Here is a 25,000-nt window from a genome sequence, read left to right on the forward strand (position 1 = left end):
ATCAGAGGCTTGGCATTTCTAAGATCAAGATGTTGTGCAAGATATTGGACTGTACATTGTTAACACTGGACACAGCCTTACTTGCATCCTGTTTTCTTCCCCCTACTTGGTTCCATATTGTAAACCTCCCTTGCTGAGCTTTTCACTTCAACTATTGAGAGAAATGGGCGTGTAGAATTCCAAGCTTTCCCACAGTGCCAGTTCCAGTTCGAACCATTGTGGAATCATATATCTTGGTTATTTTTTGGTTGAATGTGAATGAATCCTCAAACTAATAGCTGTTTGAAAAGTGACGTATTGTCTCACACTTGGGAACAACAAAGTTATAGTCTTGGTTGATACATGAATTGAGGACCATTGGGATGTGTGGATGGGGGTACTCCAGTAGATCATCCCAGTCTTCTATTACAGTAGACTAATTGACTCTTGCAGGACGACAAATGTGAAGTTTAGATTTATTCTTTATAACATCATTAACAATTAAACATTTAAAATACCATTAAGTATCAAGCAACTAATTTCAAAGGAGAGTCTTATAAGTTTTCCAGTGAATTATTCTACACAGTTTTCTGGAGTTCTGTTCAAATTTAAATGTGTTGGTCTGGTGACCTCCTATGGTACTAACATAAAAGAGGGTGTACACTGCAAATACACTAAATTGAAGTACCCTAATGTCCAATCTGCCAGGACTTAGCGCTATATTGTTACCGTTCGTGAAAAGTGATGGTATTGACTGTGTCTCATTATCTCAAGACACAGGGCAGTGAAACCCTATAACACAAAAATGTTAGTGTGATTTTATTGTTCGTACAATCTAACATATGAAGCGGAGTGCCACTTCAGAAACTAAATTTTGTCAAAATAACAGCTAGAAAATATACTGCAACAATAGGCTTTTTAAAAAATAAACATTAAATTCACAAATGTTACAAATTTTAACCATCAGCTTCAAAACTTTGCTGTTTCAATTCAGGCACCACTTTCTTTGGTACTCACACTGATTACAAATTCATATAGCTTTGAGGCTATTGTTAACAGTTGCACGTGCACCAATCTTTACATAGTTGACTTGTAGTTAAAAATGGTCTCAAGGTAGCAATTGTTCCAGAGGTGTGTTCAGTCATCGTTTTGTTTGATGAAAACTCCATTCTCCCTAATGTATAAATGGTCATGTTTTAATTAAACCTAATTTTGATGATAATCTGAGGTATTGGAACATAGGAAATAATGCCAAAGCTGTTTCAATATTAAAAGTATACCCGGAGTCTGATTTAAATAATGTGCCAAAATATTTTGTTTTCATTCTTTCATGGGATGTGTGCATTGCTGCCAAGACCAGCATTTGCTGCCCATCCCGAATTGCTGTTGAGGAGTTGGCAGTGAACCATCTTTGTAAATTGCCACAGTCTGACTTCTCTCTAGCAGTTTGGTATAACTCAATGGCTTGCCCGGCCATTTCAGGGGCAGTTAAGAGTCAACCACATTGCTGTGAGTCTGGAGTCACTTGCAGGACAAAACAGATGAGGAAGATGGATTTCCTTCCTAATGGACATTTGTGAACCAAAAGGGTTTTCCAACAACGGATGATTGTTTCATGACCATCACTCCCAAGACTGGCTTACAATTCCAGCGTTTTGCTCATTAATTAATTGAACTTTAGATTCCACCAGCTATTGGATTGGGATTTGAACCCATGACCCCAGAACTTTAGCCTGAGCCTCTAGATGACTAGTCCAGTCACATTGTCACTGTACCACTATCTCCCCTAAAACTGTTTGCTGCATGCCAGAAGTAAAATAAGATTGTCTTGATTTTTTGATGGGGCCAAGTAATTGTTTCTGAAGCATAGATGGGAGGTTGGGATTGCCTGGGGAAATTGAAGATTCTACAGGCCAATTACATATAAATTGGAGAAGTTGGAGGCTTCCAGTGCAGTTAAGTACATAGTTACTCAGGAAACCTTAGACTCTTGAATACCTAGTCTAGCTCCTGACTATCCAACTGAACCCTACCTTACGACATACATCCCCAAAAAACAGCTCCCCCGCGGCCTGTCCTGACACCTCCTCTCCCTTCACGACCTGACACTTACCCCTTACCCATCGGGTCTGAGACTTCCCTGCCACCAGAACTCCTGTCACCCTTAGATCTGACCACTTTCCCTGCCACTTACTACCCCTAGCCAACAAAACCTGACCCCCTTTCTATAGTCACCAGATATGGTCCACCTACCCCCAGAGAAAGCCTTTATCCAGCTCCGGACCTGACAACCTGCCCTGAGCCCCAAGGACTGAACTCTTCCCTTCCCCTAACACTGAACCTGATCCTCTCTCCAACTCCGTACCTAACAGACCCTGACACCCCCAGGACCTCACAATTACTTTACGCACTTATGTTCTAAAGAAGGGTGACTGAACTTGAAATGTTAACACTGTTTTCACTTCAGATGCCGCCAGACTTGCTGAGTTTCTCCAGCAATTTCTGTTTTTGTTTGCTTATGATCTCCAGCATCCACAGTTGTTTTGTTTTACCTTATGCACTTACCCTTTCATTGCAGCTGTGAAATGTGGCTGTCTGTGAGGCTTGACCATTACATTATAGAATGTGGCAGCTGACTGCTGTGAAAATGAGGTGTGGTTTGCTTTCCGCTAACTATTCTACGCTATGAGGGAGCTGTCAGAATGGAACTACAATTCTTCATTTCTGAAGCAGCCCTGATTGGAATCTTCTGTCTGAAATGCGGATCCCTATGTTTTGTAGAAAGAAGAGGAACATCAATTTGCAAGAGATTGCCGCATCTCAGAAAATCCAGCCCACAGCTACACTATTAGCATACCAAGTTAATGTTCGTAATCAAATGCACAAAAAACAGATGGGATTAAGTAGAACTCAGCAGAGACGAAGAATATTTTTAGTTAATCCACTTAAATGTACAAACAACTGACTGCTTGAGGTATAACTCAGCAGAAGCGAAGTATATTTTTAGCTGTATTATATGTGACAACCTTTCATGAATTTGGTGATAAGATTAGAAGATAGTCTGTCTTTTATTAGTACTTGTTCCAAGTTGAGCATGCCATTGTTCCTTGACAGTTTGGCACAGCTTGCAGTGTTGCCAATGAAAAAAATATATTGTTTCTCGTGCCCCAAAGCAGGCTACCCTGTTTCAAACAACAATACTATTTGTATTAAATTCAGTATTTGAATGGATTCATTTCCAAACTTAGCTCATAATATTTCCCATTTAATCATGATATTTATTCCTGGAAAGATTATCAGGATCTTTGGTTATTTGCCCCAAGTTTCCTCCTAAATTATTTCCAGCAGCAAACTGTACTAAAGTGCAAAGCATGGTCATATCAGTGATGTGCCACCATTTCTACATGTTGTAGTGCGCCACTTTACGAGTTAGAATGGTTTACTCACGTATCATCAATAAATGTTATTCCAAAATATTCCTTCTCTTTGAGGTTAAAATGAGACGCCACCAGATCCAACAGCTCCCGAGACAAAAGCTTCGGCTACAAAATATTGAAAATTAATAATAATATTACTTCGTAAAATGTGCAGACTGTAGCCAATTATACAATTTGTAACGTACAATTGTCATTATCACAACTCCACAAAGAGCACAGTTCCTCCTTCATATATCTTCCACAGAGCGTACTTTCAGAAAATTATAGGTTTCCTTTTATGTTTTTGCTCCCATTTTATTCTTTAATTTTATTGAAAGAATATTTCAACACTCATTTTTGGATCATATTTTAGTATCAACCTTTGCCAACATGAGAAGTAGATTTCAGAGTGTAACATAAGAAGGTAAAAATCCTGGAAACATTAAACTAACAGATTAGCTGGGATGGGCTGACATGGCCTTCCCCATTTTGTGTGTTTAATTTTGGAGGCAATGTATAGTCTATCACACCATGAGATCACACTATACTCTTGTCTGTTAGTTTTTGCAATGATGCTTCCAAACACATTTCAAGCTGGAAGTGGCTTAGAAATTGGAGAAGGCCTAGAACAAGACATGGGACTGCAATGTATGACCAACTACACCTGCTGCTTGAGAAGCAGGTAGCACACAAACTTTGTGCTGCCTGCTAATTTAGAGGAATATTATAATGAGATTGGAGAGATATGAAATGGCAGAGATTTTCAATTAGTAGTTTGTATCTGTCTTCAAAGTAGAAGAACATCTCAAGAATCGTAGAAAATTAAAGGGAAAAAGGGCAAGAGGAACTTCAAACAATCACTATCTCTAAAGAAAAAAGTAGTAAGTCTTCTGAACCTGATGGCCTATATCCTAGGGTTTTTCTTCTAAAAAGGTTCCAGCAGATTTGAAAGCTGCAAGTATTACACCTCTATTCAAGAAAGGAGGGAGACAGTAAGACAGAAACCAGTTGGTCAGTTAGCCTAATATTTGTCATTGGGAAATGCTAGAATCCATTATCAAGGAAGTAATAGCAGAATCTTTAAAAAATCATCATATTAAAAGGCAGCAGAGTCCAGGTGGTTTATGAAGGGGAATTGTGTTTGACAAATATATGGGAGATCCTTAAAGATCTAACAAGCAGACTGGATAAAAAGGACCCAATTGATACAACATATTTGGATTTCCAAAGGCATTTCAACAGAAAGGGAAAGCACAAGGGCTCATCTTGCTGGTATTCAGGGTGACCAACCCTGACTTTCTGGGGCTGTCCTGTATTTGAGGCCCATGATCTAAGTTAACACATCCTGTTGGATACCTAACATCCTGTTATTTGGCTTAGTGTGCATGCACACCAGTTCTGTACACATGTACATTCCAGGTACAGAACAGCAACCACATCCCACCCTGTGCAACCCCCATCGTGCTGGATGTTACTGCTATGGCTGCACCTTACAGCACTCCTGGTCAGATGTCAAGATGTCCCTTGAGTGACTGCCCATGAATTGGTCTCCCTGTTATTAACATATTAGCATCAGTAGATGATTGACTAATTAACAGAAAACAGAAAAACAAAAGCAAAACACTGCAGATGCTTAAAATAAGAATAAGAAATCAGAAGACCAGGCTCAATAATGTGGAGAAAAAGAGGCTGAAAACCTTTCCTTTTTGATCTAAGTGTTGTGTTTGATATAAAATGCATGGGAACTCTCACTATGACCTTGCATGGAAAAGCTCAGTGAATCTTGTGCCCAACGGGCACCAGAGTAGGTATCCTGTAGGCTTTCCACTGGCATCACTTCCTGGGACAGAGTTATCCCAACCCACCTAATACTGTCAGCCAATCCCAGGCTGGCAGCTTCAGACAGGCCAAGACACACATCAGAGCTTGCAGGTGCTGGTGGTAAAGTACGCGGGATATCAAGGCAGAATAGGGCACAGGAAGTACCTTCTCGGAGGGTAGCTGGGGGTTGTAGCATAGGTTGTGGGGAGAGGGGTTCTGAAGCAAAGGAGGAGCTGGCTTTTAATTGCTATCCCAGTTTGGGGCAAATCAAGGGCATGGTCAAAGCTGCAGCAGGCCACTCCACTGTACTGATTGGGAAGGCTGCCCAGTGTTCTTGCCCACCAGGAATAAAGTTAATTGTAGTGGTTACAGTTGAGAGTGATTATGAGGTTACCAATTAACCACTTAAGGGTCTTAATTGGTACTGGGTATGCTGCCATTTAAAAGAACTCCCAACCTTGGGAGGAGGTCTGGCGCTGGCCTGGCAGATATCATTGGCTGGTCTTCCTTGAAAGTGGGCTCATGGGTTTCTTGCTGACACTAGTGAGTGGCCAGGACCCCCACTGCTGATCCAATAATGTTAGGCACTGGTGAATAAAAGAGTGTCTACAGACCTTGGCTATACAAACTTGTTGAAACCTTTCTTAACAAGTGATTATTACTCCCGAGCCAGAAATAACAGGCAGACAATTTCTGTTATTTCATTTATGCACATCTACCAAAGTTTCCCAGCTCTCTTAATGACTTAGTAAATGTTATGAATCTGAAATAAGTCCATATATACACCAACTGTGAAGTAATAAAACATTTCAAATTTCACGGGTCGACACAATAATCAATTCTATTAATATTACATAATTTTTTAAATTCATTCATGAGATGCAGGCGTCACTAGCTAGGTCAGCATTTATTGCCCAGAGGGCTGTTAAGAGTCACCCACATTGCTGTGGGTCTGGAGTTACATGTAGGCCAGACCAGGTAAGGGCAACAGTTTCCTTCCCTAAAGGACATTAGTGAACCAGATGGCTTTTTCTAACAATTGACAATGGTTTCATAGTCATCAATAGACTCTTAATTCCTTTTTTGTTTATTAAATTCAAATGCCACCATCTGCATACAGGATCCCCAGATCTGGGTCTCCGGATTAATAATAACACCACTAGGCCATTGCCTCCCCAACTCTCAATTTGCTCTCTTTTATCAAATGTTTATTCTGTTGAAGGAAGTTCAGTCTCCTTTTGCACCAGTTGCAATTTATCTATCATATTTCATCTAAATGGCAATTTTGTTGTGTTTCATTGAGGGTTTCTGTCTGTGACACCTGGTGACACTTCTCATCACATCATCCCAATTAACCACACACCCGTGGTGCTCCTCTCCTCCAACATTAGTCTAATTCTACCATCTTCATGTATGCACAAGAACTTGCAACTCACCGGATATCCCAGAATGAAATGGCATCCCTGGTGTCTGTGCCATCTTAAAAGGCTATTGTTCAGCTGACATTCTGAAGCTTTCCTGTATCGTGAATGACATTCACCCTGGACGAGGCAGGCAAAGGGAAATTGTGGCACCCACTGTGTGGAAAGGGACCTAAATGTCCTGGTGCATGGGCTGGTGCAGAGGAGGGATGTGCTCTTCAGGATTGGCAGAGGAGGCCATGACACCTGACTACCTGGGCCAAGGTCGTCACCACAGCTATTGAGGTCTCCTCAATGCAGAAGAACGTTTTGCAGTACAGGGAAAAAGTCAATGAGCTTCTCTGCTCTGCCAGGGTAAGTGCCACTATCTTCTCTCTGCTATCTCACATTCTGTCTATCCGTGCTATTTTCCTAACAAGAAGGCGGATGTACAAATGTGCAGATGAGCCTTCATCCAAGCTGTTCACTAACTGGCCCCTGCAAAATGGTATTTAGCCTAGTTAGACTTATCTGATGATGTAATGTGGCTTTTCCACAGCCTTCTTCTGAGCAAGCACACTGTTTTGATTTGCTCTTGTTAAAATTAAGTAATGGCAGTTTGAGATCTCGAGTTAAAATAGCATACAATGCATTCATAAACTTGACCCATCTGTCTTACACTTGGTATTTATTAGAGGAGGGCACAACAAAGTCCAAGGCTCTGCGCTGAAAGATGCATTAAAGCTTGCAGCAGCTACCACAAAAAACTCAATGGGGAAAGGCCAAGGCAGCCCTCCTCCCAACTTATCAAAGAGGAGCTGAAAGCGGTGTAATATCCCTACGGCTGTATGCATCCGCAAATGTTTAGAATCATAGAATTCCTACAGTGTGAAAGCAGGCCATTCAGCCTATTGAGTCCACACTGACCCCCCGAATAGCATCTCACCCAGACACACTCCCAATCCTATCCCTGTAACCCTGCATTTCCCATAGCTAATCCACCTAGCCGACACATTACTAGATACATAGAACATAGAACAGTACAGCACAGTACAGGCCCTTCGGCCCACCATGTTGTGCCGAACTTTTACCCTAAAACTAAGGTCTATCTAACCTCCACCCCTACCTTATACTATCATCAATATATACTATATCAATTCACAATATATCAATATACTATGGACAGTTTAGCACGGCCAATCCATCTAACCTGCACATCTTTGGTCTGTGGGAGGAAACCAGAGCACCCAGAGGAACCCCATGCAGACATGGGGAAAATGTGCAAACTCCAAACAGACAGCCACCCGAGGGTGGAAACGAACCGGAGTCCCTGGTGCTGTGAGTTAGCAGTGCTAACCACTGAGCCACTGTGTTGCTGGTATGAAATATAGCATGTACATTTAGCATGAAATATAAATGTACATTGTAAATATAACCTCTAAGTGTCTGTGCAGTGAGGCACCTCAGGTCTTGCATTGTAAGGAATTGAACTGTATGGCATTTCATGCAATACAAAATTTGAGCTTTTGTGTACTGCACCTTCGCACATTTTTGAATAAATTATATTTTTAGAGAAACAAGATTTACATTGAATGTTAAATGCAATCTACCAGAGTCACAATGTCATGATTAGTCTAGGAACTTGAGGAAAAGGAAAACTTCTATTCCCCATCTCTTGGGTTGATAATTTGCTTCCAAATAAGGATTATTTATCATGATATCACACTTAACCTAAGGACCTAAGGAACAAATGCATCTTAGTCAGTTGTTTGACATTCAACATTTAAATATTTTATAAATAAAAGTGAACTGCATTGCAGAGCAATATAAAAATGTTTGAATAGTTTTCAGGTCATCATGTAATCTTTAAATTGCAAAGAAATATTAAAGAAGAATTTCTGCTTCTCTGTTGTGGATCACAGGTCATAGTTTGAGGATAAGAGGTAGTAGATTTAAAACAGATGAGGAGAAATTATTTCTCTCAGAGGGTCATGGTTCTGTGAAATTCACAATCCTAGAACGTGGTGGATGCTGGGGCATTGAATAAATTTAAGGAGGAGATAGACAGATTTTTTAATAGTAATGGGTTGAAGGGTTATGGAGGGTGGGAAGGAAAGTGTAGTTGAAACTGAGATTAGATTAGACATTTTTTTAAATTTCAAAAATATACTTTATTCATAAAAATATCTTTATATACAAACATAGTCACTGAAGCAGTTTGATTCTGTACAGTAGCATATGAAGAAATAAACAAATACTTGAGTTTGACTCTATCCAGCACACAAACCAAAGGCATTTCTTACTTGTTCATGACTATACTTATATACATTTGAGGCAGTGGGAAGGTCCGGTAACTGAACGAGCCCCCATTTAACTTTGTCAGAAAGACATTAGATGTTGGTCTTTCCCCACTGCACCTTGGCAGCACCTGTCCCAAACTTTAGCGTGCCGCCCAGCACGTAGTCCTGGACCTTGGAATGTGCTAGTCTGCAACACTTGGTCAAGGTCAACTCCTTGCCCTGGAAGACCAGCAAGTTTTAGGCAGATTAAAGAGTGTTTTTCGTTTAGTTGATGGCCCTCTAGGCACAGTCAATGTTTGTCTTAGTGTGCGTCCTGGGGACCAGACCGTAGAGCACAGAATCCTGCGTCATGGAGCTGCTCAAGATGAATCTCGACAAAAACCACTGCATCTCTCTCCAGACTTCCTCTGCATAGGCAGGAGATGTCTGGTAGTTTCTACTCCTCCCCACAGCTGCTTTGGGGGCAGTGAGCGGTCGCACAGAGAGTCTGAGCATATATGGAAGGTAGTCACAGGTAGTGCCCTTCTCATCTCCAGCCAAGTGTCAGATTAGATCAGACATGATTGTATCACATGGCAGAACAGACTCGAGGGACTGAACTGCCTTCGCATGCTCGTAGTTCTTATGAATCCATTTGAATCCTTTGACTGCTTTCAACTACTATCCCCTATTCTACTTTTTGGTCATTATATCTAATTTGCAACAGTCCTGATTACAGATGTATATTCTTGATTACAGAATGAATCAAATAATTAAATAATTTATTTAGAATTTCATTAAAATTGATGATACTTATACTGAATTAGTAGCTAATCTGTCTGTTATATTGCTACTTGTCAGACCTTACCTGAACCAGTAGTTCTAGTTTTCTGCCATCGAGGAGATTCACCTGACAGTGTCTGCCCTCTGTCATCTATAAGGTGAAAACAATGTGCGTCAGACAGGCCAATAAACTGCATGATGTCACAAATTATTTCAGTGCATTTGAGAAGAGACCTGATCTTACACAATGTACGAATCTGTCATCTCTCAGCAAGGATAAAATTACCACATTCACATATTTCTATGAACACCTTTTAAAAATTCCTAACTATAAATTATTTAATATGATACATGCAAATGGTTGCTTTGCTCAGCAATTCTTGTTTTTCTTAAGGAATATGCTTGAAACAAATTTTATTGTCAATTTCCTGTGTATGAGCATTTGACATTGTGTTTTTTCCCATAAATTACAAAGAGAGTTCAATTATTGTAATGAGAGATAGCAAGAACTGCAGATGCTGGAGTCAGAGACAACACAGTATGGAGCTGGAGGAACACAGCAGGCCAGGTAGCATCAGAGGAGCAGGAAAGTTGATGTTTCAGGTCCTGACTCGAAAAGTCAACTTTCCTGCTCCTCTGATGCTGCCTGGCCTGCTGTGTTCATCCAGCTCCATACCGTGTTGTCTCAATTATTGTAATGTTGTGCACAACAAGATCATTCCAATGGTAAAGGAGATGACTATGCAGTTAATCTACATTTAATCTGTGTTTATTGAGCAAAAAATATTGGTCAGGAAAGTGACAGGAACTTCTTGCTCTTCCCTAAAGTGTACCGTGGATCTTCAATGTGTGTTTAAATTGATGCAAAAGGCAGATGTGGCCTTGGTTTAACACTCTGACAATTAGTAAAGGCAGTCTTCTGAATTCATGCTTGTCCAAATTAGCTACTTTTCGATGTGTGTTGAATTTTTTCATTGTTGCTGCTACCTTTAATACACAGAAATACAACAAGCCAAGTCTAATAAAAGGAATGAATCCAGACAGCCCATCCAATATCTAGGCACTAGAAACCCAGCCCTGATGATGCTGCAAAATCCTCCTCACTACTATCTAGGGGTTTGTGCCAAAACTGGGAGGGCTATCTCAAAGACTAATCAAGCAAACTCAAACATAATCTATAACTTTGTGGCCTTCCATATCATCATTAACCTTAAAGAATTGTGCAGAAGGGCATGCTACTAGCAGCATTGACAAAAAATAAAAAGGTGTGAACCTGATAAAGCTACCAGGCAGGGCTACCTGGATGGCAAACAGTGGAAACAGCATGTGAGAGACAGAGCTAAGCAATTGCTAAACTGGCAGATCACAGAACTGTTACAGTGTAGAAGGAGGACATTTGGCTCATTGTGCCTGCAGCAGCTCTTCAAACAAGCATCATGACATAGTGCCAGGTAAAGTCTCCTTCTTTTGTCCAAGGCCCTTGCACTCTACTTCTATTGAAATAATCACTCAGGCCCTCTTGAATACATCAACTGAACCTACCTGTGCCACATTTCGTGGTAGTGCATCCATACCCTAAATAATCTCTGAGTGAAAAAGATTTTTCTCCTATCACCTTTGCTTCTTTTGCACATCATTTGAAATCTATACCCTCTCATTCTTATTCCTTTTACGAGCAGGAATAGCTTCTCCCTATTTACTCTATCCAGGCTTCTCATGATTTTCAAATTGTCAAATTTCCTCTCAGCCTTCATTTCTCCAAGGAGAACAGTCCAAGCTTTTGCAATCTCTCATCCTAACTGAAGTTTCTCATTCCTCTTTTGTAAATCACTTCTGTATTCTCACCAATACATTCACATCTTTTGTATAATGTGGCACCAAAACAGTACACAATACTCCAACTGAAATCTATCAGGTGTGTAATGCAAATTCAATATCACCTTCTTGTTCTTGTACTCTATGTTCTATTAACAAAGTCGAGGACAATGTTTGCTTTATCATCTACCGTCTCTATTTGTCCTGCCACCTTCAATAATCTGTGCACATAGGTGAAGGCGCTGAATACTGCAAAGGTTATGGGCCTTGACAACACTGTCATAATAATACTCAAGACTCATACTTGAAGACAAGCCATAACCTTAGCCAAACTGTTCCATCACAGGTACAACACTGAAATCTACAGGGAGCATGTAAATTTGCCCAGGCATATCCTGTTCACAAATACCTAATTTGGCCAATTATCACCCCAAGAGTATGCTCTCAATCATTGGCAAAGTGATGGAAGGAGTCATTGACAGTGCTATCAGGCAGCATTTTCTCAGTAATAACCTGTTCACAGATGTTCAATTTATGCCCCACTAAAGCCATTCATTATCATTCTTGTCTTGAACAAGGACAAAAGAACTGAACTCCAAAGGTGAGGTGAAGCCCTTGGCATCAATACTAAGTAAATAATAGCTTTTGAGGTGGGACACCAATGTGGACAGCAGATAGCTCTGCCCAGAGAAGCCTGTGGCTGCTACCAATACCAGACAAACAGAGTGGGCTTTTCAGTTTACCTGGTGTACTAACTGAGCTCTCTTACTCCATCTGCCCCTTGAAGGCTGCTTCCAGGCAAATACACTGTCCTATGGCACATAGGAGACAAATTGGAAAATCTGAGATTGTAGTGAAGCAGATTCATTAATAACTTTCAAAAGAAAACTGAAGATATATTTTCAAGTCTATGAGAAAAGCACAGAGATGATGGCTTGAATGATCCATGTTGGATAAATCAATGATAATTTTTCTTGCGTCTCGTCAGAAAATCAGCTTTACACAAACAAATAGAGAACAACTCCCCAAAGGAATGGCAGTAACTAGCTACACATTGCACAACAGCTTAATTTTCTTGTTCATGCTTTTTCACTATAATTAAGAAGGGCAATAAAACTGACAGAACAGATGTGTTTTATGGATTTGACAAGTTAGAAAGCTGTAAATTACATTTGCAGGTTTCTTCCACGTGGCATTGTTAAAGAAATCCCCAGGCCAACAGCATGTGGTTTCAATCTGACAGATGGGTCCCTTAATAAAATCCAGTATTCAAGAGGTTGACCCCGAAATTTTCAGTTGGATTCCTCAAATAATATTTTCTCTCTCTTCCATAGAACCTCCAGGTGTGGGGTTAAAAGTTCGACACAGAACGAATGTGAACGATAGAGCTAAGATTCAGACTGTGTCACAACAAGATGAGTGTTCCAGTGAATGTTATGGGAGTAACATCAATTGACAATATAGTTGATAGCATTTTACATTTTTTTTCATGTAACAGACTTTTTAAATTTCATTTTCAAAAAAAAAACTCCTGTTTATGCCATGAACAGAGAACTAGTATTTGATTATTTTCCTGGAAGCAAAAATGATGTTGGAAATAATTTTAACAAAAGTTAAACTCCTGTACAGGTCAGAAAAGAAAAAAAAGTGATATTAATAAAAGAGTGATGATAAAAATTTAATGCTTTATTACTTCCTATCCTGGCTCCTATGATAAGTGATAACATAACTGGTGCTTTCCCCTTCGTTCTTTAAAACAGGCAGCTCTGCTCCAAAAACATCCATTAACTTAGTTTGATCAACCTTTACCCACCCTTCAATGTAACATGAAAACAATTTTTAAAAAATTGCATTCACAGGATGTGGGCATCTTGGATTTTGGAGAATACCAGAGAAGGTTGAGATGATCCACTTGGCACTTTCAATTGGAGATGGATGCAGATACTTCAGTCTTGTCATTTATACTGAAGTGCTGGGCGCCTCCATCATTGAGGATGAGAATGTTTGTGGCAACACAGCATCCAGTGAGTTGTTCATTTGTCCACCAGTATTCAAGGCTGAATGCAACAGGAGTGCAGAGTTTAGATCTGATCCCTTGGTCGTGGGATGGTTTAGATCTGTCTCTCGGATGCAGCTTTCATTCCTTGCAAGTCATCCGGGTTGACATTTGACATCTAAATTTTAGATATGCCCAGTGCTGTTCCTGGCATGCTGCCCTGCATTCTTCATTGAATCAGAGTGATCTCCAGGTTTGGTCATAATGCTAAAGTGGGGGATATGCAGACAGCCACAGAATGTGTTTTGAAGATGATTTTGCTGCTGATGGCACACGCAGTGCCTCATGTCTAGAGTTGCTAGATCTTTTCTAAAACAATCCCATTTAACACAGTGGTAGTGCATGATAGACAGTACCTTCGATAGAATGCAGGATTTCATCGCAGCAATGACTGTATACAGGTCACCCCTTCCAATCTTATCATGGACATATGGATCTGTAACAGGTAAATTGGGAGGACCAGTCTAGCAGTTAAGTCCTTTAGGATTGGCCAACAGCGTCAGTAGCGGAACAACAGTTGGTGTTGGTGTATATTGATGCCTGCCCTCCTCCACACAGACAGCATTCTATGCTGCTTCCTCCCTGAGTGCACCCTCACTGTAAACCAAGAGGGACTTTATAACAATTTTAGAGATGCAACTGGTCTAATGACAATGGGCAGCAGAACGTAAAATCAGTCTGATGTTGTTTCTTTTCCTGTTGCTTATCTCAAAATGTCAGTAAAATAAGCAAAAGAAGAAGCAAGCCTTATCATCACAGTATTTCTTTGTAGAAGGATCTAGTGGGATGCTAGAATATTTTTGACACACCATTGGTGCATTTTTCACCATATTACAGCTGATGATAAGCTTTCGTTCAGATATGAAAACTGAGACATCTCTTGGAAGAGGTTTTTTTTTAGTTTACTTTCCTTTCCATTGCTAATACAAAACCACAAATTCTGTTGCTGTCCATGGGATTACTGCAGTCAGCTGTGGAATTGTATACAGTCTTTCCAAATACTGCCTTTCTCTTAGGTGATGGCCTTCTATATTACAACTGCACATTCTGGCTAATTTTAAATTACTTTAAAACCAACTGCTTGTTAAGTTTAGTTTATAATTTTCAGAAATCAGCTAATCCAATATCTGAAAAACCTATTTCGAGAATCATCTTTTCTGCTTCAACTTACTACCTGCACCAATGGAGACACTGTCTCCCTCCGACAATGCCACTTCCAGTTAATACACGGTATCCTCCCTTTTAAGTCAACCTGCTGCAATACTTCTGCGCCCAGAGAGCCTGAATCCATGGTGGCATTTTTCTCCTTTTCTATCCTCAATTTAGGGAGCCTTCAGCTTTCCTTCCCAGTTAATGTTGGCAATCTCTTGCTGTCTTCAATCAACATAACAATCTTGCACACTCCCCAGTTCCTGCTGGCATTCTTTTCTATTTTGCTTCTGTTAATGCTGGCAGTCACTTTCTTCTTCCTCCTCCTCAATTACTGCCAGCTCTTTCCTTCCCCTCCCCCCAAATTAATGCAGGTACTTCCATTTATTTCCTCTCCCAATTAATGCTGGCTTTCTCTTATCTTTTGCTTCCCCTCAGCACTGCCCCAGACAGCTGCTGTGTCTGTGATCTGGGTAAGGAAAATTCAATTAAGCTTCCCTCGCTTGATTGCTGTATAATGGGTTATTTAGTATGGTCAGATATGCCTCACTCACTAGTGAACAGGAACAAAAGGTGTTGCCGGCCCAGACTAACTGAGTTCAGAAGAAACAGTTTCTTCATAGCCTTTTAACCAAGATAACCTATGAAGAATTCTAAAAAATTACAATGAAAGATGAGTTAAAGAAGGAGTTAACTGTTGAAATTTATAAGGGCATAAAAACCTTGGAATTCTACTTGATGTAGAAACTGTGCCATTGAACAATGGGAAGACGGTTAGTTTACAATGCTCTTTGTTTTCAGTTAGTGAACTGTCATCACAGAGTTCCAGCAAGTGAAAATGCTATGGGCTCCTCTTATGAATCATCTTGATCAATCCCAGCATATAGCAAAGAAGAAACACTGACAGAAAATTCTGAAAGCTACCATGTAAATGAGAGGCCTCAAAACAGAGTATTTCCACATTCTGAGGGTCCCAGAGAAGAAATGTGCCTGAATGTAACCTGTGTTAGAGACTGGGCTGCAACACTGTCTGCTAAGATGTGGAAGTCCAAAATTGTTAAATCATAATTACACCGAGTAAGATTACCAGCTGAGAGAATGGGATTACAAAATCATCTCAACTTTAGTAGCAGTAGAATCTTTGAAGAGAAGTAAAAGAAATTTCTTAGCTACAGCTACAATCTTTGGGAGTAGATATTTATCATCATCTCCTGAGCAGTAACCTGGCAGAATGGATTTTCCCACCTGTTGGGAATCCATCCAAACTTTATTTCATTTAAAGTGAATTAAATCTCTAGCACTCTCCACTTCTCTTTTTCCTTCTTTTAAGATGCTTCTTGAAACCTATTATTTGACCAAGCTTTTGGTCACCTGTCCCAATAACAACTATGTGGCTCCATCAAGTTTTGTTTGATAACATTCCTTGATATGCCTTGGGGTAATTACTGTTAAAATCTGCGACAAAAATGCAAGTTGTTGTTGTTGAAATAAATAGCAGGCAGATTCTACAATGACTGGTTGATCTACCTTCTGGATTTTTGTCAGATAGCAAACCTATCCGGGAGTGTTATTGTTAATTCTTTCTCATATCAGTTATCTCTTCTTTATTCTCTTCCTGCTATTTGAAGATATTGAGCTGGATTTTCTATGGACTGCCACTCCACCCCTTTTTTACTTATTTACTTCATGCTTCTGTTAGGACATTTGACAAAGATGCCTTCAGAAATGTGAAGCTGTACTTCCATTCTGACAGGACGTTCAAAGTGCAGAACTGTTAGAGGAAGGAAAACCATGCCTCATTTTCACACCAGTCAGCAATTGTGCTTTGAAACTTAAAGGTTCTGACAGCTGCAGATGGTAAGGTTAAGTATGATGATAGGATCCTGAGAAGGTAGGGTGCCAGATAAGGTAGGGTGGTAGGATGCCAACTCGGTAGGGTACTAGCTGGTTAAGGATGTCAGCTGTGTAATTGATAGGATGCTAGGGACAGGATGTCAGATCAGCAGAGACCCAGGAAAATAGGGTGCCAGCTGGGTAGTAACTAGGATGCAAAGGAGTAGGATGTTAGATGTGTAGGGAGGCTAGTATGCCAAGTGGGAAAGAGACAGGATGCTAAGTCACAAGGTGTCAAGCAGGCCAGGTGAGGTATGAGGTCGGGGTGTATGGGAGAAAGATTTCAGCAATGGGGTTGTGAGGAAGTGGTGCTCAGTTCTGGTGGCAGGAGAGTTGGAGGTTGGTTGTTGGATCCAGCAGCAGCATGGGGCTGGGGAGCGTGGAAGGGTTGGATCTAGTGACGAAGAAGGTCAGGAGTCATGTCTGGTGGCAACAAGATGACACTGGAATAACGACTATCTAGCCATTTGAAAATCTAGGCAGTGCTCTATTTTATTGGGTACCTTGCTCACACACTAAGTGTGGACCTTTCCGTTGTTTGTCTGTAACTAAATAGTGAGAGTTTGCAACAAGTTCACTGTGAGAGCTCAGCATAACAAAACTCAATCCTGTTTTAGTATGATTCTACCCATTTAGGAACCTCAGCAACTCAAGAATTTGCTTCTTTTTCAGGAGTTTCAGGCCAGTTAATGCATTGTCTATTATTGGGAAAATGTTAGAGTCTACTATATAAAGGACATAACAGTTTAGCATTTAGAAATACGTAACATAATTGAGCAGAGCCAGCATGGCTTCCTGAAGCAGAAATTGTGCCTGACAAATTTACTAGAATTTTTGGAGGAGGTAACAAGCAGGACATACTTAGAATTTCACAAGACATTTGATAAGGCACTACACATTCGGCAACTTAAGAGCCCATGACATTGGAGGTAGTATATTAGCGTGGATAGAAAGTTGGCAATCTGATAGAAGACAGAGATTTGGGATAAGGGACACTTTCAGGATGACAACCTGTAATTAATGATGTATCACAGGTATCAATGCTGGAGCCATAATTATTTACAAATATATTAATGACTTGGATGAGGATGTACTATAGCGAAATTTGCAGATGACCCAAAAATAGGTGGGAAGGCAAGTGGTGAAGATGTTATAAATAGTCTGCAGAGATTTATAGACAGGTTTAGTGAGTGAGTAAAGATACCGCAGATGGAATATAATGTGGGAATGCACTTTAGCGGTAAGAATGGAGGAGCTGAATATTATTTAAATGGAGAAAGACAGTAAAAAGCTACAGAATAGAGGGATTTGGGAGTACATGAATCACAGAAAAACAGCATCTAAGTTCAATGGGTAATTGGGAAGGCAAATGGAATGTTGGCCTTTTATTTCAAATGGAATGGAATATAAAAGTAGGAGGGGGCGGGGGGTGGTTTCTAAAACTGTATGAGCCATTAGACCACAGAGAAAGTTCATTAGGCTGATACCAGGTGTGAGGGTAGATCAGGTAGATTGGGTCCATAATCATTGGAACATAAGAGAATGAGGCAACTTTACTGATACATACAGGATTCTTGGGGTTTGACAGGATAGATGAGTAAAGGTTGTTGCCCCTTGTGGGAGAGCCTAGGACCAAATGGTATAATCTCAGAATAAGGGATCACAAATTTAAGACAGAGATGAGGAACACTTTCTTCTATCAGAGGGTTGTGATTCTGTGGAATCCTTTACCACAGAGGGCTGTTGAAGCTGGGTTGTTCAGTATGAGATAGACAGATTCTTACTCAGTGAGGGAATTAGGGTAATGGGGAAAAGGCAGCGAAGTGGAGTTGAGGGTGATCAGATTGGCATGATCTCGCTGAGTGGTGGAGCAGACTCAATGGGCTGAATGGCCTACTTCTGCTCCTATGTCTTATAGCCTTACACTTTCAGCAGGCAGTTTGAAAATGTTTGTATTCGACTGATTCAAACCAAATAAACGATACTGCAAGGCAGCAATTGTGCCCATTACCTCCCATTTAAAAAATCCTTGCAGCAAGTTTAGAAAATTTAGTTGATATTTCTGATTCAATTGAAGGGCTTACTACTATTTTGCAGATAAATGAGTTGCATCTAAATAAGTAGTGTCTGTTATGTAAAATTATTTTGTCACAGATATAAAATGTCTAGATGCAAATTGTGACATATGCCAACATGAGAGAAAAGAGTAATAATATTGATATTTTACTGACATTGAGAGCAACGTCTGTAATATTAATGAGAAAATGCAGCAAGTTTCCATCAAGCTACACTGAGCAACAATTGCAGAAGATTTCGCAGTTTCAGGCCAGTTAATGCATTGTCTATTATTGGGAAAGTGTTAGATATTTTTGGCAGAAGTCTGTTTTTAACCAAATATCTTCTTAAAACATTTGTTACAGCAACAAATTCTTTTAATTTGCACTGGACTTAGCCCTGTAAATATCAAATGTAAATATTCATCTGAAACAAAAGCTTTATTTGACTTTGTTTAAATGTTATGCAATCTAATTTAAACCTTTTCCAGCAACTTCTGTTTTTGTTTCTAATTTAAACCTTGATATTTAACCTTGTGGTTTATCCTGATCAGCTAGCTCAGATAAAATGGACGATACTAATCTGCAGAAGTTTGACCATTAACTGACAGTAAACAGTAAATCACTGCTTAGAAAGGAGATCTAACATCTGAACGTTAGGCATGATATAGCCATACAGCAGAATTAAGACTTATGTTCTTCTACAAAGAATCTACTGTATTCAAGCCAAATACAAAATATATTTCTACATACTGCAGACAGCTGGTTTTAATTTGTCATTGAACCATTTCCCATTTTGAAAGCCGTTTTTAGTCGGGACAACACATTCCACTTGAAGTGTATATTTTGATTTCTATTGAGTACATTCTTTCTATTGATCTTAAAAAATGTTAAGTTTCAAAGATGAGGAAATTATGTAGCCAAATAGATATTTTATTTTCAAATTAAAAATAGCCACAGCAGCAAAAAATATGCCTATCTGTTATACCTTCGGTTAAAATAGAAATCCATAATAATAATCCTTAAATTTTGTCCACCAAAATTCTTTTGATGGGTCCAATTAAGCAACATGTCTGTAGGTGGGTTATTTGCCAGGTGGTGTCAAGCACATATAAGGGTATATAGGGTGCCCAGGGGCTGGAGTGCATGATGCACATGTAGCTGCCAGCAGTTGGTAGTGATGGCATTGTGTCAAGAGGATTGGTGGTGAACCAAACAGCAGGTTTGGGAAACCCAACAGCAAAGTTATGCTGGTTGGAAAGATTGTTCCTGAGAGGAACGGAATGGGATTGATGGCAGGGATGGTGATTTTTAAAAATTCACTCATGTGATATGGTCTTCATTGGCTGGACCAACATTTTTTTTTTGGCCCTAGTTGCCCTTGAGAAGATGGAGCTGCACTGCCTTCTTGAACTGTTGCAGTCCATGTGCTGTAGATAGACCAACAAAACCAGTCGGGAGGGAATTCCAGGACTTTGATCCAGCAACACTGAAGGAACGGTGACATATTTCTAAGTCAGGATGCTGTGTGGCTTGGAGGGGAGCTTGGTGGTGCTCCCTGTATCTACTGGCCAAGTCATTCAATATGGAACTGGATGCAAGCTTAGAAGATGCTGCCTAAGGAGCCTTGATGAATTTCTGCAGTGCATATTGTACACACTACTGAAACTGAGTATTGGTACTGGAGGGTGTGGATGTGATGCCAATTGAGCGCTTCACTTTATCCTGGGTGGTGTTGAGCTTCTGGAGAGTTGTTGGAGCTGCACTCATCCAGGAAAGTGTAGAGTATTCCATCTCACTCCTAGCTTGTGTGTTGTAATTGGTGGACAGGCTTTTGAGAGTCAGGAGATGAGTTACTCGCTGCAGGATTTCTAGCCTCTCCTGCACTTGTAGCCACGGTACTTAAATGGTGAGTTCCAGTTCAGCTTCTGATCAATGGTAACCACCCAGAACGTTGATAGAGGGGGATTCAGTGATGGTAACACTGTTGAATGTAATTGGTGACATGGGAACTGGAGAAGTGGATGACGTGATGTGATGGAATGGATTAACTGTTGTAAATGACTGGACAATTCTTTGATACAGCTTATGTTTTGAAAGCTATTTTCTACACTAAAAATGCAGATTCGCTAACTTTGAATGAAAAGGTTTCAGAAAAAATATCAGGTGAATTAAAATAAGATATCAGCATTGATTCTACAGATGAAAATCATATACAAGTCTAGGCAGCATCAGAGGAACAGGAAAGTTGACTTTTCAGGTAGAGACCCTCCTTCAGAAACCCATTTCGAAAGAAGGGTCCCAACCCTTCTTGATTGTCACATCTTTGTGGCAAGTCCAGGATAGTTGTCAGTTATCATCACTCTGAGGAACTTGTCATTGATAACTGCAGAGATATTTTCAACAAGTCAAGCCATAATAGGTTTCAGTTGTCTCCTTTCTTCAGAACTGGTTAAGGTAGACATCTCATCCACTCATCCTTTGCATAGGCATGGCTAGAAGTTCCAGCGGATAGGTGGGAGAGAAGACGGACAGACCACCTATCCACTCCTCCCACCTCACTTACCAATCCCAACCACTGCCTACTTGCACTCACCTATCACCATCCCACCTACCTTCCCCAGCCCCACCCCTCCTCTCTATTTATTTCAGAGCTCCCTTCCCCCTCCCCCAAATCTGAAGAAGGGTTCTGACCTGAAATGTCAGCTTTCCTGCTCCTCTGATGCTGCCTGGCCTGCTGTATTCCTCCAGCTCCACACTGTGTTACTAATATCTGCCTGTGCTGCTCGTAAACAAAGCTTTTCACTGTACTTTGGTGCACGTGACAATAAATCAATCAATCAAAAACACTGCAATTTCTTAAGTGGGCACATCAAAACCAACTGGCTAGCTGAGTGGGTCAACCTGAAGCTCCAGTCAGATAACTGACCCCTACTGGTTTGTTTGACACACCTTCAATTATACATCTTTGACTTTCATGTTGTCACTCAGGTTTGTAACATCTGAAGAATAAGCAGCTACAGATTAAGCTAAATACCTGCCTTTAATCTGAATATCTCTCAAAGGTCTGATTCCTGAAGAAATTTCTGTCTCATCAGCAAAGTTAACAAATTTCTATTGCAATCTTTATCAGCAATTTGCCCGTGTCTGGGTTCCTACATAAGTGACATTCATGTGAAAGTGAGGGAAAGAGGGAGACTGAGGCCGACAGCGAGAGAGAGGGAGAAAAAAAACTATTGATAGTTTAACCTGAGTCAGAAACAAAAACAGAAATTGATGGAAAAACCTGGCAAGTTTGGCAGCATCTGTGGAGAGAAATCAAGGTTAACATTTCGGGTCAAGTGGCCCTTCCAGTTTATATGCCTAGAGCTGCTGAGCTTTTCCAGTGATTTGTTTTTGTTTTGATTTTGATTTACAGCATCTGCAGTTCTTTTAGTTTTTATTAACCTGATGTCATCATGTCTCAGGGGAGACGTTAAGGAGGAGAGTTCTTCGTGGTAACCTCAGCCAGTGGAGGAAATGAACCCATGCTACTGGTGTTACTCTGCATCACAAACAAGCCAGAGAGCTAGCTGAGCTAACCGACCCTTGTGCCTACTTATTTTTGAAGTCTAAGCACTGATATTAAGGTATGAAACATCACGATAACATGAAACAACACCAAGTTCGTTTTACATAATTCCCATACAACATAATAAAAACCTCTTTTGCTGCAAATGAGAGTAATTGGGACAAGACCCTTCTGTTAATCAACAAGTTTCTGAACTCAGTGAAGCAAATTAATTGAATTTATCTGATATTGGCTCAGTTTCATTAGCTCCCTGTCAGGCTGTGAAATGGAGTGCCACATAGAAAACTGGAAAGATAGTCTCCTTTAGCTTGAATTGCAAAAACTATCAGACAAAGTTGGGCCAAGTAGTTATGTCATAGGACATTCCTGACTACAACTATACATAAACATTTTAAGATATGGCCAAGAGGAAATATGCATGAACCTTCTGCTGCCAAAAGAACAATCCAAAAGGTGACCCACAGCTGAAAGTGTTCCTACAATTCCAGAAATATATAATGGGAATTGAACTCCTTCAAAAAACAGCTTTTGTAATCATCTGTGTTGTATGTGCTGCAGAACCAACCATTTCTAGGTAACGGGTAAGGGTAGAGTGCTGCCACCAATTGTCCTTTCTATACTGGGCCTAAAAGGTCTATTTGGTTAACTGTAATGGAAGGATTAGGTACTAGTGAGTTTTCAAAAGAAGAGGCACTTGTCTCAATAAAATGATTTTTATTGAGTGATAGCAGTAGGTACAAGTGACATAGTCTTTGTCATTATGCATAACTGGAAAATCAGAAGATAACGATGATAATTTGTCTTTATCAGAATCTTCAACAAGATTTCACTTTCCCCAAACGAGACTGTATGACACCAAATTAGGTGGACTTTAATGTAGTCTCTAACAGAAATCCTTTCAGACCGTTATCTGATCCAATATCTCCTTAAAAGCCTTTATTTCCCCAAAGGCAACGTCTATATATTGAGGCATTTAAATACGTTTACCCCTTTCCCCCACCCCACCCCCAAGTTTCTGACTTCACAAATGCTGGTTATCTGGAGGATTCAGAATTTTTCCAGAACATATTGGAAGATTGGTATGTCTTTGGCTTGCGGACTGTTGATTTGGATTCTGATCATGCCTTGATTGGTCTGGAAGTAATTTCGCAGCTAGAGAAATTTTTATTTCTGGAATGCCCTTCATGGAGAATATTGTTCCTTCATCTCTTTGTCTGGAAGATCCTTAAATCTCCTGAATTTCCTTCGCAGTTGTACTTTTCCCTGGTACCTCAGGTAGTTGCCCCATAACATCACCTGGGGGACCTTTAATCTCATCAATGTTAATCATGGAAGAGGACTGTTCCTGGAAAAATACTTTCTTTTTTGCACTATCCTGGATTTTTGAATGAGGTAAGTTATCCTTAATGGTGTCCTGAACCTGTTGATATTGGTCTGGCTTCCACGGAGTCGTACACAGCTCATCCTCATTTTGTGCATGTAAATTTTCATTCTCAACCTGCTGATATATCTGGATTAAAGCATATAACTGCTTTACTTCAACTTATTTAACAGGGTTGGATGTCTTCATTTATTGTCCGTCAATGCCTTCTTGATGAACTAGAGATTTTTACATCCTCAGTAGTGTCACTGGATGATTGTTGGTTTCATAGCATTATTTTTGTCATGGGTATTGATAATTCTTTTCTCAAAGACAAAGGATTAAGTGTTGCTGTTTAACTTGTGTCATCTCATCATCTGGCACTAAAGTCAAGTCTGCTGTATCAACTTGTTCACCACACTGTTCTGATGTCTGAACAGTGTGACTTAAAGACTCCTCAGACTTTATGTGGGATCTAATGCTCACCCACTTTCCTCTCCTCTGTATCTTCACAAATGCTGCTGGTTTCTGCCACCTGAATTTTCTTCAGCAAACATTTAATCGTTTGCGTAACCCTGTACAATTACAGATTTCACAAAGTGGTATGAGATGTCAGGAGATTGTGGTCACCACAGTGCTGACTGAGCCTTGGCTGTACTTTTCGTGTATTGACTCCAGTATATTCTTTCCAAGATATCATCCTGAAAGGAAATTGGAAGAACAAGTCTTCCGTCATTTAAATTCAATTGATAATTCTAGAATTACGAGCTAGTCTTAATAACAATGACCATGTTGATCATTGTAAAAACCCATCTGTTCACTAATGTCCTTTAGGAAAGGAAATTGCCATCTTCAACTGGTCTGGTCAGACGTTTTTTTTTGCCCCCTCCACTGTCAGAGTGAGGCCAGACGTAAACTGGAGGAAAAACACTTGTTATTTCACCTTGGAAGCTTACAGCCCAATGGCTTTAACATTGACTTCACCAGCTTCAAAATCCCTCCACCTCCAGCTTTATCCGATGGTCAGCCCTCCCCATCCTGAGCTGACATAACCTGTCCATCTTCCTACTCACCTATCCGCTCCACCCTTCCCATGGATCAATCACAATAATCCCTTACCTGTATCCACCTATCACCATCTCTCCTACCTTTTCACCAGCCCCACCCCCTCCCTCTATTTATTTCTGGGCTGTCCCCCAGTCCTGATGAAGGGTTTCAGCCTGAAACGTTGATTTACCTGCTTCTTGGATGCTGTCTGACTTGCTGTGCTTCTCCAGCCTCACACCTATAGACTCCGGCTTCCAGCATCTGCAGCCCTTATTGTCTCCAGACATTTTTAATATCTGTCCATGGGATGCAGGCATCGCTGGCTACAACAACATTGCTCATCCCTAAACACCCAGTTGGCATAAGACTTCATGTAG

General features: G+C 40.3%; 1 long non-coding RNA gene across 1 annotated transcript in view; it reads right to left on the reverse strand.

Moving 5' to 3' along the window:
- Positions 1–3,426: 3,426 nt before the first annotated feature.
- Positions 3,427–25,000, reverse strand: part of LOC125485172 — a 163,800-nt gene continuing 142,226 nt past the window's right edge. The window contains exons 2-3 of the long non-coding RNA XR_007263923.1: positions 9,764–9,829; positions 3,427–3,521 (exon numbers count right to left, since the gene is read on the reverse strand). This is a non-coding gene — a long non-coding RNA (uncharacterized LOC125485172). The remainder of the gene's footprint in view (positions 3,522–9,763; positions 9,830–25,000) is intronic.

The sequence above is a fragment of the Rhincodon typus genome, chromosome 16 (genome assembly GCF_021869965.1).
Source record: "Rhincodon typus isolate 14 chromosome 16, sRhiTyp1.1, whole genome shotgun sequence".
Taxonomy (NCBI): Eukaryota; Metazoa; Chordata; class Chondrichthyes; order Orectolobiformes; family Rhincodontidae; genus Rhincodon; species Rhincodon typus.